Here is a 17,372-nt window from a genome sequence, read left to right on the forward strand (position 1 = left end):
AAAGAAAGGGGAGGGGGGTTGGATATAGGAGAGCAAACACACTGAAAGTGGTAGTATTCAGAAGTAAAATACTGGGGAATATGGATAAAGCGAAAAAAGGGGGAAAATACAAACAGAGGGAATATAATATGAGGGCAATAAAGAGTTACTAATTATAATTTTGAATGTGAATGGGATGACCTTTCCCTTTAAAACATCAGCAGAGCTTTCCAGTGGCTGGCAGCCATCGGGCTGGGTAAGCCCAAGCCGGGATGGGGGCCCACAAGTACATCCAGGAGCTGTGGAGGAAGAAGCAGTGAGACGTGATGCACTTCCTGCTGCGCGTGCGCTGCTGGCAGTACCGCCAGCTCTGGGCCCTGCACCGTGCCCCCCGGCCCACCCAGCCTGACAAGGCGCGCAGGCTGGGCTACAAGGCCAAGCAAGGTTACGGTCATCTACCGCATCCGCGTCCGGTGCAGGGGTGCCAGTGCCCAAGGGGGCGACCTACGGCAAGCCCGTGCACCATGGCGTCAACCAGCTCAAGTTCGCCCACAGCCTGCAGTCGGTGGCAGAGGAGCAAGCTGGCCGCCACTGTGGGGCCCTAAGAGTCTTGAACTCCTACTGGGTGGGTGAAGATTCAGCCTACAAATTCTTTGAGGTTATTCTTATTGATCCATTCCATAAAGCTATCAGACAAAAACCCGACACTCAATGGATCACCAAGCCAGTGCACAAACACAGGGATATGCGCGGGCTGACTTCAGCTGGTCGCAAGAGCCCCGGTCTTGGAAAGGGTCACAAATTCCACCATACCATTGGAGGATCTCGTCATGCTACTTGGAGAAGACGCAATACTCTCCAACTGCATCGATACCGTTAATTGGTGTACACTGATTTGTAAACTTAATATTTAATAAATGCAATTTATTACCAAAAAAAATTAAAAAATAAGCAGAGTGGATTAAAAACCAGAATCTTACAATATACTGCCTACAAGAAACTCATTTGAAGCAGAGAGATACATATAGAGTAAAGGTAAAAGGATGGAGCAAAATATATCTTGCTTCAGCTGAAGTGAAAAAGGCAGGGGTAGCAATCCTTATCTCAGCCAAAGTAGCTACAAAAGTAGATATCATTAAAAGAGATAAGGAAGGAAACTATATCCTCCTAAAAGGTGCCATAGACAATAAAGTAATTTCAATAGTAAATATGTATGCACCCGATGGTGTAGCCTCCAAATGCTTAGAGGAGAAGTTGAAGGAGTTACAGGAAGACATAGACAACAAAACTCTACTGGTGGGAGACCTCAACCTCCCCCTCTCAGATTTAGATAAATCTAACCATAAAACAAATAAGAAGGAAGTTAAGGAGGTAAATAGATTGTTAGAAAACCTAGAGATGATAGACCTATGAAGAAAATTGAATGGGGATAGAAAGGAATATACTTTTTTTTCCCTGTAGTACATGGCACTTATAAAATAATTATACTAGGGCTTAAAAAACTAATCATCAACTGCAGAAAGGCAGAAGTCATGAATACATCTTACTCAGATCAGAATACAATAAAAATCACATGCAATGTTGGGCCAGGGAGATATAGACCCAAAACTAATTGGAAACTCAATAACTTCATTTTAAAGAATGAGTGGGGGGCAGCTAGGTGGCATAGTGGATAAAGCACCAGCCCTGAAGTCAGGAATACATGTGTTCAAATCCTGTCTCAGACACTTAATAATTACCTATCTGTGTGGCCTTGGGCAAGCCACTTAACCCCGTTTGCCTTGCAAAAACCTAGAAGAAAAAAAAAGAATGAGTGGATCAAACAACAAATTATAGAAAGAATTATTTCATCCTAGATATTACCAATAATGAAACAACACAGCAAAACATATGGAACACAGCCAAGGCAGCTGTCAGGGGATATATTATATCTTTAAATGCTCACATGAATAAATTAGAGAAAGAGGAAATCAATGAACTAAATATGCAACTAAAAAGTTAGAGAAAGAACAAATAAAAAACTCACAAATACCAAATTAGAAATTCTAAAAATTAAAGGAGAAATTAATAAAATCAAAGGCAAGAAAACTATTGAACTAATAAATAAAACCAAGAGTTGGTTTTATGAAAAAAACAAAATTGATAAACCTCTGGTTAATTTGATTAATAAAAAAAGAAAGAAGAAAATCAAATTGCTAGTATCATAAATGAAAAGGGTAAACTTACCACCAATAAGGAGGAAATTAAAGTAATAATTCAAAATTATTTTGCCCAAGTCTATGCCAATAAATTTGATTAAGTGAAATGGATGAATATTTACAAAAAATATATGAGTTGCCCAGGTGAAATGAAGAGGAAATTAAAAACCTAAACAAGAAATTCAACAAGCCATTATTGAACTCCCTAAGAAAAAATCTCCAGGGCCAGATGGATTCACAAGTGAATTCTATCAAACATTTAAGAAACAATTGGTTCCAATTCTATATAAAGTCTTTGGAAAAAATAGGTGAAGACGGAACTCTATCTAACTCTTTCTATGACACCAATATGGTTCTGATACTTAAACCAGGAAGAGTTAAAACAGAAAGAAAATTATAGACCTATCTCCCTGGTGAATATAGATGCAACTCTTAAATAAAATCTTAGCAAAACGATTATAACAAGTTATCACTAGGAAAATACATTATGAACAAGTAGGATTTATCCCAGGAATGTAGGGTTGGTTAATCTGCAATGGAGAATACCATCTGTATCCAGAAAAAGAATTGTGGACTTTGAACAAAGACAAAAGACTATTACATTTAATTTTTTAAAAAAAACATTATTATGTAATTTTGCTATCTCTTATACTTTATTTTTCTTCCTTAAGGATATGATTTCTTTCTCATCACATTCAGCTTAGATCATTATATACCATGGAAACAATGTAAAGACTAACAGACTACTTTCTGGGGCGGGGGGGCGTAAAGGAAGCAAGATTAGGGGGAAAATTGCAAAATTAAAAATAAATAAATCTTTTTAAAAAGGTATAACAGTAAGAAATAGGAAAAGTAGGACAATTAGCTGCAAAGCTTACAAGCAATGTCTCATTACCAAAGTAATCATTCATCTGTTGTTTAAGCAGCTTCTTCACAAATTAAACTGTCTCTTCCAGAGATTTCATAGGTTGTTTATCTGAATTATTCAAGCATCACATCTTTACTTTGCAGCTGAACAATTGTTTACAACTATACTTATTTCTACCTTTTACCTCAAAAACTATTTCTCAAAGGAGATTAAATATGGTTAAAATATATAATAGTATTTTTTCAAATCAGAAAGTTATTCATAATCTTAAAATAGTATTTGCTAATTAAAGTGGATATTTCTATCCTGGGTACCACTGGTTTTCTTTAGATTATTTTATTTGCATCAATGGCAAAAAGTTTTCATTTTCACTGAGATGAAGACAGAATAAACAGTTAAGTAACTGCTAAGAAAAAATACACATGAACACACACATATATATGTATGTGTATATATATGTGTGTGTGTGTGTGTGTGAGTATATGTATTATAGAGATAAATATGTAGATATGTAGATATATGTATGTGTCACAGAATCTGATAGTGCCCATGATCTCATAAAAAGTATGTCAAGAAAATAAAATGACTTATCTCCCTCAGCCCTAGGATCTCTACTCTAGGTCTACAAAGGGGAGGAACTGACTGAAAGCATGTTCATACCCTAAACCATTAACACTGCTTTTAAATGTCAAGATCTTCCACTTCCACTTAAAAAGATATTCCTTCTAAAAATATCAAAACAGAATAGTAACTTCTTCCAGATCTGAAAAATGAGATAAAACAATGTAGTACCAATAATCTCAGAGATCATTAACCTTAACAAGTATCTTTCTGAGTATCAGCAAGCTCTACTATCCTATGTAAAATCTCACAAAAGCACAATGTTATCCTGTAATTGTTGATTTTTTACTACCTCTGTTTTGTATTATAAAACTGAAAATACATGAATGAATGAAACCTTTATTAAAGATTTATTATGTGCAAAGCCCTAGGAAGAGTGCTAGAAATAAATAGGAAAAAAGCAGTGCCTGCTATCAAGGAGCTCACATTTTAATGGGATAGGCAATCCTGATCCATATTGGAGGATCCCAACTGCAAGTGAGATGCAAGGCCCCATGGTCCCTAGAGTACAGCACCAGTAGATGGTAATAATACCTATTACCTAATGTCATTTCCACAAATAAAGTCATATTAATTTTTGATGTTGAATTTTCTGAGTTTTCAGTAGCTTTGTGTCTATGCTTCAGTTAAGATCTTGCATAATATATACAAAAGATTAATGTTTTCAATGTCTTTCATATTACAATACAGTTATAAAGCTACCACAATGTCTTATATTATTAATGTTAACATAGCAATAACTACTCTCCACTTTAAACTGTGCACAGAGAAATTGATTCTCTAAGGTAGGATATTTTGGGGGACTATAATTTGATTTGTTCAGTTCAAATCCAGGTAAAAGTGTTTATACTGCTGAGCTGATAGTCTATCGCTCAAGGGAAAATACCAACAACTGCTCACAAAGAGTGATTCCTGACATATCCAGATGTTACAGTTCATTAAGGAACCATTGAGTGAATGGCCTTAGTAAGGCCACCAGGAGTCTCTCAATTCAGTTCCATATTGTGCTCTTCCTTTCTGAGTAGGAAAATTTCCCATCTGTGAGGTTAGACATCTAGTTCTTATATCTCTTGAGTAATATGGAATTATAAATTATAGATTTGCTACTGCAAACTATTTTCTAATATTTCCCTGGGACCAAACAGAACTGAGAAATTTTTGCTTCACCTTGACCTGTGAAAAGTCAATTGCATTTTACAGATGCAGACTAGTTAAGAATTTATTCTGTCATAAGGATGTTCCATTTTCCCTTTTTTTAGTAAATTTATGTGACTAGTGAATACCTTATGACAAGTTTCATTTTCATTATGCATACATGACCTGTCAAGAGTGGGAATACTAGGTTGAATTTTTCCTTATAAGATCCAGTTCTTACTTATCATATATATGCCAAAATTTAATTGATCAAGGATATTAAGGTAAAGTCCATTAAAGAGAAGTAAGAGGTGAATTTCAGGTGAATTTTGGAACCTATGAAGATTGACACTGACATTTGTACTCAGTCCAAGGTACCTTCACCTTATACTCCCAGCAGATTCTTGCTTTACATACCATGAATGAAAAGGGGCATGATAAAATTGAAATAAATGAGAATTGTTAATTACTTTAAATTTCTTCTGTGGAGTTTATGAGTAGTAGTTGGTCTTCTTATCTCTAGTCCAGGTTACTTCTCCCAGATACTGTTAAGGAATCAAGACACAAAATTACAACCCAAGATTGTATTCTGAAGGACTTATCCAAGAGAGTGTATCCTGAGTCCTTGTCAATCACTACCAAAAGTCTTACCACCTGTTTCTCAAACTTCAGTCAACATACTATAGAAGCATATGTTTTTAACTCTCCTTTTTAGTTTTTCTAGAAATATTTAAAAAAACGATTTCTGGGGCAGATAGGTGGCGCAGTGAATAGAGCACTGGCCTTGGAGTCAGGAGTACCTAATTCAAAACTGGCCTCAGACACTTAATAATTACCTAGCTGTGTGGCCTTGGGCAAGCCACTTAACCCCATTGCCTTGCAAAAACCTAAAAAAAAAAAAAAAATTTCTCTAGTCTACAATTTTTCACAGAACAATGACTGTGTCAATCCTTTGCAATAGAGTATCCAAACATAAGAGTTGTTTAGATAGTATAATTGCCTCCCCACCACCTGAAGTGGATGGTGTCAGAAACAACCCAAGGACATTGTCTGTTCTTTTGAAATTATAAGATATTGATTACAAGAAAAACTATCAAGGAAAGTAGACTGGGAAGGAATTTAGTGATCACTTCTGAAATATTAAACCCAAATTGTATCATAAAAATATTATGATCTTTTCCTTATTTAAGATTCCTACAATTATTTAACTGAAATCATCTTAGCCAAAGAGTCATGTTGAATGATGGGACCAGGTCAGTTTGGACAGCTCTTGCTCCAACTTAAAATGGCTTGGATATACATATATATATACATATAATTATTTCTAGCAGATGAGCCTAAACCATAAAATACTTTATAAATACCAATATATTCTACTTATGATTGGTTACATATAATTTTCACTCATTGTTTAGATCTCATCATAGTTTCAGCATCATGTGGCCTTTGGGACAAAGCATCTATATCCATATCTGTCTTCCTTGGTCAATAGTGAATACTAAATTCATAATTGACAAATGCTGCCATCTTTCTCTGGCAAGAAGCATCTAAGCTGGGACTAGTCAAAATATAAGTTAATGGATCATAATCAATCTAGACTTAGAATTTAATTCTATACATATAGTTTTTAGTTGTTTAATAGTAGACCACTTCAAAACCTAAAGCTCAAGTTTAAAAATAAGATGAAAAGGCTTACTATCATTAAGTTCTTTTATGGAATATGCAATTGACTTTTGTTAATAATAATTCAGTCAAAGACTGCTACCAGGGTCTCTTGGTCAGCCTATAGAAAGAAAAGCTTTTATCATACTACTTGGGTCAGTCTAAGATAAACATGAGGCAATTAGCCAAATCTTTAAAAAGCTCTTTAAAATATTTTGAAAATTTTAAGACAATTAAGCTTTTCTCTCCCTTAGCTCTCTGGTGTCTTTTTAATCATGTAAGAATGAAAGATATCATTCAGCATTTTAACAATTGAAACACAGTTCTTAAAAAACTTGTGATTAAAAAATACACCAGATCCTTAAAAAATACTTTAATTTCAGATAGTTTATGAAGTTGATTCTGAAGAGTAGCAACACTGAAAGATTATTGGTGGTCATAGTCACAATGACCACTCTGACATCAGCTCTTTCTTTAGGAAACTTCAAGCTTACTTTGATGAATCCCAAATATGAGTAGTCTTTATTTATTTGTTTGTTTGTTTAATATTTATTTATTTATTTAATTTGCCAAGTCACCGCACTTTATTAGACTATTATACTGATACTTTGGTTAGCTGACTTTGATATTCACCTTCACCTTAATCCAATCTCAAAGTTCTTTAATCATCTGGAGCAATATGATTATGTCTGCTCTTTCAGAGGCTACTATTCTTATTAGTCCTAGTCAGTGACTGTACACCTATATCAAGAAATAGGATAATAATGTCTCCTTTAGGATTAATGGAATTGCTAAACTTAGCAAATGCCATCTTAACAGTTGGCCAGATCTACAGAACCACTTAAAATTTCAAATTTGTAAATTGAATTCAAAAGAATGTATATCTTTATAAACATTTCCTTTCCTCAGATATTCATAAAACTAGCTATCTGACACTTTCCATCTTATCCTTCTGCCATAGTTGCTCTAGTATGCACTCATCCCAGATCTCTACTGAGTTTTCCTGAGGGATAGAAATTAATCCCCTGAAAAGTTGCATATCTTAGGCTTGTTAATGTTTTGGCAGTTATAAGATAACTAGTCTAGGTGATGGTTCTCTGTATGACTCCAGGGAACTATCATTTGACTTTTATTTCTGACATAGGGAATATAATTCAGTACCACATGCAAATAAGTCAACTATTTATGGCAGAAAGAATCTTGCCTCAGTTCCCTGCTTCTAAGGCTACCCCTAAATCAACTTGGTAAGATACTTTCTCAATTCATTTAAGCTACACATTTTTAGAAAAATTCCATCTCCTAAGAGTTTTGTCAAGCGATTCCTAGTGCTACTCCCTGCTGGGTTTTTATAAAGAATTTTTGAATTACCAAATAAATGTGGTAATTCACCACACCCATTTCCTTAGTGAACTTTTTTGGTCTTATTCTGCATAAACTATTTTACAGTTCGGGGTTCTTTTATAGTTTCCTTCAATATTTTTATAATATATATAGTTTTTTGCCAAGATCTGGTCAGAATATCAGGAATTCCCAATAAATCTTAATGCCTTTTACAGGATAATATATTTCACATGCATCATTCATATTTTCAAAAGATTGATTTATAGTGGTAGTATTTAAGCATACAATAAAACAACTGTAAGCATTAAATATGTGTTAGACATCTAAACATTAGTTATATGTACTAACAGTGAAGCAATTTATTGTGTAGTGCATACTTGGAGCATGGTCAATAAAGTATGCAATTAATAATGACATAAGACCAAAGTCATGCCAATAACTGAAATATAATGAAACCATATCACTTAAATAAAAATTCTAATCACAGAATTATAGATTAAGCCAATAAATATTTTGGCATTATTGGTAGCATTGAGTAATAGACTTCTATATGAAGGTAGCAGATTGAGTGACAGAGGAAAACGTGTGGGAGGCTAAAATCAAAAATAGAATGGGGGATACTTTTTAAAATTAGGCCACAAAACATTAATTAAAAAGGAATAAAAGTGGTTTTAAAAGATAAAGAAACTGTATATCAAACATGTAAAATCCAAAAAGCAATCCCCCCCAAAAAAATCAGAAAAAAGTAAACTAATGTTAGCTCAATACTCAAAAGTATTTAAAGAAAAGTGAGCATAGTTTTATCATGTATGGATTTGTGTGTTTGTGAATATACCAAAGAATAAGAAAATACATGAGACAGCATAGTAAACATAGTAAACATGAATTTGAAATCAGAAGAAATGGATTAAAATTCTCTCAGTCACTATTGTGACCTTGAGATCTTTCTGCACCTTAATTGCTGTATTTATAAAATCAGGTGGTCCCTTCCAGCTTTAAGTATATGATTCTATAACTTGCATTCCAGTTCACATAAAATTAATGGAAAATCACTCCCTCCCTCCCATTCCTATACTAGATATAGTATATGCAGACTATGTTACTGACCTCAGCTTCATTCAAACAGTCAGATAGAATCACCTGTTCACTATAACACTATGAGGAATAAGTTAAATAGGAACAGATTCATATGATAAGAATAATTATAAGCTATCTATTTTTAACTATGACATTTAAAAGGGAGGTGGAGTCTTGGGAATACTATATAACACTCATTCCATTTATGTCTTGTTGATATCTATCATAATGGCCTCCACTTTATGAAGTGTAATATGATCTCTAGACCACTTCCCCCAACTTATATTTATACTCATTTGTTAAGCCCTAGAATGAGTATCTGAAAATTTTCAAGGTTCTAGGGTAAGGCTATGAGGCTTTACTTCTAATATATAGCTCACTAGACCCCAACCACCGTGTTTTCTATTAACAATCATCTAGGGTCAGCTAAGTGGCACCATGGTTAGAGTACTGACCCTGGAGTCAGGTGGACCTGAGTTCAAATCCAGCCTCAGACATTTAATACTAACTTACCTGTGTGACCTTGGACAAGTCACTTAACCCCATTGCCTTGTCAAAAACAAAAATCCTCTAATAGACTTAATTTCAGTTTAGCAAAAGTACTTAGAGTAAGAACAGTTATAAAATATTCTCATTAAATTATTGTATGAACTTGAAGTTCATATGCAAACCCATGTTAAGATTGGATTCAAAGAGTGCAATAGTAATAAGACATATGTGGTAGCAGCTAGGTGGCACAGTGGATAGAGCACCGGCCCTGGAGTCAGGAGGACCTGAGTTCAAATCTGGCCTCAGACACTTAATAATTACCTAGCTGTGTGGCCTTGGGCAAGCCACTTAACCCCACTGCCTTGCAAAAACTAAAAAAAAAAAAAAAAAAAAAAAAAAGGACATATGTGAAGAATACATGTGAGATAACAAACAATTCCTAGTACTGGAAGTACTTTTTCCTATCTTGAACTCATAACTCACAATTCTCTCCATCTTGAGGGATCGCACTCTCCCCTCATTTGCCTCTCTCAGGTGACTATCATTTAGTATACAAGTCTACTCACAGTGCATGTCTCTCTCTTCATGAATTTTCATGTCATCCTTGCACAGGAGCCATGCTAATCTTTTTTATATCATTCCAATATGTGTTCCAATATATGTGCTGCCGAAGTGAGTACTTATTTTTTAATTAAGGCAATGGGGTTAAATAACTTGCTCAAGATCACACAACTAGGTAATTGTTAAGTGTCTGAGGCCGAATTTGAACTCAGGTCCTCCTGACTCCAGGGCCGGTGCTCTATCCACTGCACTACCTAACCACCTATATGTCTCTTTCAAGGCTGAAGGTGACTCATAGTATAGTTTTGATGGTTATGTGGCTAATGGCCCACTCCCATCTCCACCCCCTGACCTTCATGTATTCTTGTATAAATTACAAAGGTCTGCTTCCCTAATTCCCTGATCAATTAGTCCCCAACTGACTAATACCTAACCCTGGTTTACAGATGGATTGCCATTATTTTTATATGTAGGGCCAGAAGCATATCTGGTTCTTTCAACTAATCATGAGCTGTTTCCTGTGTACTATTAGCTGGCTTACTTGACATTAGATCTGGGAGCCTAAAGGACAGAGTTGGACTTGGAGTCAGGAAGACTGTAGTTTGAATCTTTCTAAAGCAAGCATGCTTGCCTAAGAAATGTATGTGACCTTGTGCAGTTCACTTAATTTCTCAATCTCAGTTTCCTCATCTGTTGTTGGGAACTGTTGTATATGGGAACATTGTAAATTATCTTCACCTGCTTCACCTGGTATCTTTGAACATCAGAGCCTTGTTCTACTAAGTGCCATGGGAGTGGGAGTGGATTAGAGACTGGAAAAGTATTTAGGCACCGGTGTGTCTCCTTTGTAATCCCAAGGATTACACTCCCATACACAACGGTTCCCAACATATCCCCCTTCTTGTTTTTGAAGCAAAATTATTACATAACAAATGCCACATAAGTTGTAAACAAAAGTTCAAAAAATAGTATACACAAATGTCAATTTAACAAAACCAATATTCCCAAATTCCTTGAAATACATTTTATCCCCAAGTGACAAACAGCCAAGGATTACAAAGTTTTTTTTTTCTTTTGCCAACAAAAAGCTTTCAAAGCAATCAAATTCAAAACCCAAACTAAAAGGAGTAACTTTTAACTCAGGTAACATTTAACTATTTCAGATCTGAACTACACACACACACACACACACACACACACACAAAAACACAGTAATTTAGACACTAACACAAAAACAGAAACAACTCTTGTGCACATTTACTAAACTGGGATTGATACTCTGGCCAGTACCAGATCTCAGAATATAGAAACATTTTCCCACCTATCCAGGACAGTAGAGAGATGTAAAATGCCCTAGATGTTCAAATACACACCTACACACATAACCAATCAAGACAGGTCAGCAGAAATATAAACCATAGGCACAGACTTCATTTGAAAGACAAAATCCAAATTTCCCAGTCCCCTTTTTTCTTAACTAATTAAACCACGAAGCTTCCCAATGAATAGCCGCAAAATCGAAATTTCTCAGTCCCAGGAAAAATATCTTCTTCCCCTTTTCTCTTAACTAATTAAACCACGAAGCTTCCTAATCAATAACCTACTGAAAAACATAGTCATTGCCCAATCCCTCCCTCCTCCCCAAACCAGAAAGAAAGCATGGGGGTCCCTTGATTTCTAAAATGAGTTTTTAGAGGGGTCTTGTCCTTGTAGCAAAGCCTACATTCCATTTGAGACATAAGCTTGAGTTTTGAAGCTCCAAAAAAAGGCAACTTTCCCTTCTTCATCCCCCCCTCTCCCTCTGCAGAGGGTGGGAAGGGCAGAGAATGAGAGCATTTGAAATCACCTAAGCGGTTAACACCAGTAGCACCTGGAGTTGCCGCACCTTGTCAACAGTAGCAACCTGTCCAATAGCATGTGCCACCTTCGCTCTCCACACAGCAAGCACAGCTAGTGTTCCATTCACAGCCCTCTGCTGCCCAAGCAGTGGCCGAGTTTCGCCCACCTGTAGGCTGAAAAGTGAAACTCATTGTACCTTCTATCCTCCCAGTCAAGGCAGGCCGGCAGCCTGGGCCAAAAGGAGCGGCAAGCAGGTCCTCCACATCCAGGTCATCGTGCTGGACTCCTGCTGAGCAAGAAGCTTCATCCACTGAGGCACTGCCTCCGAGATTCCACTTCCACTCATTCCTCAATGTTGACTCCTTACTTTTGCTGGCTATATGGCTGACACTAGACTGAGGGCTGCTGCTTGAGGAAGCTCGGTCCCCCTGCGGCGCTGCCTCAGAGACTCTTCTTCCCAACTCAACTAAAGCCCCAATCAGAGAATCTGTGCTAATTCTAGCCTCTAATTGATATATCTCTTCCCCATAATATTGTAGGGAGTCCTTCAACTATAAAAGGAGTGACAGTCCCTGTTTTATCTTCTTTTCTCCATTTCAAGGGTTGACAAGACATTTCTGTTTTCTGTCTACCTCCAATGCCTACTAGGTTAGTATCAGCAACCTGCTTAGGTCAAACATGTGGCTAGTTTTATGTGGGGAACACAGTTTGATCTACTCCAGTGTCAATCAAGCTTAGGAAAGCAATTCCTCTACTTACATAATGCAAAGAGGTTTTTCTGAAGAAAACATAGTTGTAAACATAATTTCATTGTGGTTTCTCTGTTTTGGCCCCTTTTTCAACTCTCTTTTCTATTTATACCAGATCTTGAAGAAACACATAACTGAGCTATGCATTGGTTCTCATTTATGTAGCTATCATCATCGTTAGCATTCATTATTGCAACAGAGACAATTTCCCCCACTGCCTTCTTTAAATCTCTGACTGTTTTTATATCTAGTAACTTATGTCTTCACCTGAGGTTTCCTGGATTAAAAGAATCTAGCTCCTCAATAACAGGATATGACTGAAACTCAGATCCTAGATCCATCACACTGTCTCCCTGATCTTTTGCTTTTGATGGCCTTTTGTACTGCTGAAATCTCTTCCCTAGGTGCTGTAGGGCTGATCCTAGACTTTTCTTGATAATACTTTATTTCTTCTGCCTCAAGCCGTGGAGGCAAATACACTGTCACTTTACCTTCACTTCCTCGTTCCAATTTCCTTAACATCAACCCCAAGGTAAACTTGTTACCTTCTCCAGAGTCCTCCGCTCTGGGATGTCACCTGGTTCTCTTGCTTGCATCTGCTATGTCCTTCTTCCAGACTTTACTCTGATAACATGCTTTTGTGTAATATGTTTAGTCCCTGTTCATTGCCAATATGTAGAGTCCTACTTCTGGACTCTTACAATCTTCCCCAGACAAGGGTTGGAGGTGTGGGAGACAAGGATTACAAAGGAGACAAGTACTCCATTCAAGCTCTCCAAGTGCTCATTTATTCACCAAAATACCAGTGCCTAAATATCTTTCCAGTCTCTAATCCACTCCCACACCCTTGACACTTAGTAGAACAAGGTTCTGATTTCAAAGACACCAGGCAAAGATGATTTACAGTGTTCCCATACACAACGGTTCCCAATAATCTGTAAAATGGATGTAATAATATTTTAGGGTTGTTGTAAAGATTAAATAAGAGCTAAATATAAAATGCTTTGTAAACCTTAACTCATTATATAAATACTAGTCATATTATTATTATCATCATTATCATCATCATCATCCACTATCCAAAGCCTAAAACTCTCTCAAACTGATTAAAGATATATTCACATTTTTCAGCAGGGCTAAAATTTGTTAAAACCCAGTTTACATCTTGTGATTACAACCTGAAACCCCTAATGGAGTGATTCTTTAACAATCAAAAATTCATTCATACCTGATAAAAGTAAGATGCTTATAAAGTATCTTGTTACACATTATAACTTCATCAGCACTTTACACTGGTTAAATTAACTGAACAGAAAATAGGAGAAATATTCCTCCTTCATTGCACAAGGATGGAAGGAGTTGAAGAGAGAGAGAGCTCTCAATACTTAGGAAAGTCTGTGAATCTCAGCATCCTTAGCAATAAGTTAGGAGGTTGAGTTAAATGATTTCTAAGATCTTTCTCAGCTTTAGCATATTCTGGTTCTATATTGCCTTCTTCAATTTTTAGGAGATTAGTAGCACCATCTGGTTTACTATATGCTTTCATTCTCTTGTATTTTTCATACTCCAATGATCATTTTACAATTTTTTTCCATCTAGCACCAATTAATTTAGCAACTATTTCAAGGAGAAATGAGTCTAATACATCTAAGTTTTTCTTTGGGGGCCCTAATATTTGTAGGAAGGGAGGGGTTTAAACACAGAGAGAGGGGTCTTAAATAAATATATGAGTGTGGTATGCCATACTGTTTATGTTACCATTATGTTATAATTATGGATTGTTTTGTAACTAACAAAATAAGATAATCAGAATATTTTCACATCTTCACATTATAAATCTGAGTGGTTTGCAGAAATATAATCACTTGACATGATTTCATAAATAACATTTGCATAATAAGAGCTCAAATAATTTATTTTTAATTTCTCATGAAAGCTGATTAATGATTCCAAGATTCAGTATAACTTGATGGTTTTCTTGAGATTAGAGAGATGAAGAAAAGAAGCTGGATACTTCTCTATAGTTTATAAAGGATGCAATCAAACTGAAACACCAACAAGGGCTGAATAAAGTACCATCTGCAGCTGTAAGCAGCTCTTTTCAATTAGCTTCTTCTGAACCACTTCTCATTCAGAGAAGTCTTCTGAAGCAAATTAAATGGCTTTTCACCTCAATTTTAATGTAGCTTCTATCTAAAGCCAGCCACTTCCCCGAATCTAAAATGGACCAGTCTTTAGTGATGTTACTATAAAGTGTAAAGTGTGGAACTTTTATAAACACTATTTAGTTTAATCTCAGAAGATCATAGATTCAGAACTAACAAGAAACTTAGAAGTCAATAATCCAATCTCTTTATTTTACAGTGGAGAAAAATGGGGTCATGGTGGTGGAATAATAGAGTTGGTATTTGAAATCAAGTTCTCTGACTCCATATCTAATGCTCATTTATTGCCTCTTGGGTTAATTTAGATCATTGCTGGTCCCTGATGAAACACATTAGTTCCTTATCCCCATGCCATACATATTTTTCTAGTCAGCTGAATGGCATAGTGGATAGAAAGAGCCAGGAGTAAGAAAGACCTAAACTCAAATGAAACCTCAGACACTTAACAGTCATGTGATTCTGGGAAAATCATTTGCCACAGTTTCTTCATCTATAAAACAGGGATAATAAGCAACACACACACACACACACACACACACACACACACACACACACCCTTAGCTTTCCTTTCTTCCTCCAGTCTTGATAATCAAACCAGCATTTCATTGTGAAACTATATGACTATATGAGAATCTACTTTCCTATGACTTCCCTCAGAATTCATTCAGAATCTCTATGGTGCTGAGGCTTTCTTTCTTGATCTTTTACCCTTTTACCATTTTCATCTACCTCAACCTTATCTGTCTGGTATCTATACTAGGAATTTTTAATCTGAGGTCCATCAAAACAAAATAAAATTACCCTAGGTCCCCTGTTTCCTCTTTAACTCTATGACTCTTAGCAGCTAGGGCAGTGAAGTGGTGTAGTGAAGATAGAATGTTCGACCTTAAGTCAGGAAGATTTCTTCTTCCTGAATTCCAACCTGGGCTCAGACACTTAATAGCTGGGTGTCTCTGGGCAAGTCATTTAACCTGTTTATAATTCCTCATCTGTAAAATGAGCTGGAGAAGGAATGGAAAACCATTTCACTATCTTTGCCAAAAAAAAATCCTGAATGGGATCAAAAAGAGTCTGAAACACTAAAAGAGTAAAAGCAGTCATAACTATTTTAATGTTGTTTTATTTTTTCAGTTACATGTTTCAACATTCATCATTTTATAAACTTTTGAGTTTTATATTTTTCTACCTCTTTCCCCATGACAGTGAATAATCTAATGGAGGTTATCCATGTACAATCATGTTTAATATTTCCACATTAGCCAAACAGCATGATTCTTGAAGACATTTGAGCTCTGATTAGAATTTTAGTTTTTTATCCTCCATTAGAATGTAAGCACTATATTTTAGTCTCTTGCAGTTGCCACAGATGAAGCATGCTTTTCTAGATTTCTCCTGAATCTTATATTTGCATTTCAAAGATTCTATTGAATGCTAGTATTTTTATTAAGAATTTTTGAAGTTCTCTATTATTACAAATCTATTTTACCTGTAGTCAAAAATCATTTTATTTTGCTAGATAGGGTATTCTTGGTTGTAAATCTATAGTTTCACCTTTTAGAATATGATGTTCCAAGCTTTCCTGACCTGACTAGTTTTGAGGGATTCTGAATTGATAGTTGAACAATATTCTTGGCTGCTCACAATCTGTTTTTTATTTGCCCTTTCTCACTAGAATTCAGAGGGGTTTGACTACAGTGTTTTAGAAGTTTTCACTTTAGGATTTCTTTCAGAAAGTGTCTAGCATATGCTACCTTTTTTCACTTTGTCCTCTGGTTCTAATAGATCTAATCAGTTTTAATTTCTGATTTGGGATGGGAAGGAGAAATGGTTTTCTGATAGTTTGATGATTATTAAACTATCCTTGCTTGATTTGTTGTCCAGGTAATTAAATTTTCTTTCTTTTTTTTCAGTCTTTGAAGTATTTGATATCACTCCCACATAGTCATCTTAAACTCTCGTCCCAAACCCAGTACTCTTCCAAACTTCCCTCTTTCAAGAGCATCAATTTTCTTCCAGTTTTAACAGATCATTCTCAATTCCTCATGCTCACCACTCTAGTGAAGGGTGAAAGGTTAAATTGAGATGTTCTCTATCAGCCATTTTGATCCAAGTAGAAGGAACTTCCTAAGTACACTGAACTGAAGCATGTTGATCAAAGCATGTTCTGGGACAAGGAGTGCTGGGGAACATTCCTAGTAAAAATGTTTTGGGGTCCACACCTGGGGACTTGACCCAGCCCTGGTGTTTACCCAAGACAACTGAAGAAAGTGATTGTCCTCAGAATCTGAGGGGATTTTTGCCAAAATTCCCAGATCACTGATTTCATTCCCTTGGACCTTAATTGTGTGAGCACTATAAAGGCCTTATTTGGGAAAGTGGGTTTTGGAAGTCACCCCCTTCAGAGAGGATGCTCTGCTAAAGGGATTTTCTCATTTGAGATCCTGGAGGCTACATTGTGACTCGACTTCCTCAGCCAGTCAGATTTCCAGGCATGGGAGTCTCCTCAGTTGAGTAACTTTTCTCTTCTTTATCTCTTATCCATCATTTCCTTTATGCTGATATTTTTCTTTCATATGTGCATATTTGTAATTGTATATTTTGGGGGTTATAAGCATATTAATCTTGGTTATAAGTATATTAATATTCAATTTTCATTTAAAGACTTAAGAGAGAGTGTCATTGTGGAACA

At 35.9% G+C, this 17,372-nt stretch overlaps 2 pseudogenes; one reads left to right on the forward strand and one right to left on the reverse strand.

Moving 5' to 3' along the window:
- The first annotated feature begins 251 nt into the window (after positions 1 to 251).
- On the forward strand, positions 252 to 875 carry LOC141502149 (large ribosomal subunit protein eL15-like; annotated as a pseudogene).
- A 9,061-nt stretch (positions 876 to 9,936) lies between these two features.
- LOC141503762 (U6 spliceosomal RNA) lies at positions 9,937 to 10,049 on the reverse strand (annotated as a pseudogene).
- Between the last annotated feature and the right edge of the window lie 7,323 nt (positions 10,050 to 17,372).

This window comes from Macrotis lagotis, chromosome X, assembly GCF_037893015.1.
Source record: "Macrotis lagotis isolate mMagLag1 chromosome X, bilby.v1.9.chrom.fasta, whole genome shotgun sequence".
NCBI lineage: Eukaryota > Metazoa > Chordata > Mammalia > Peramelemorphia > Peramelidae > Macrotis > Macrotis lagotis.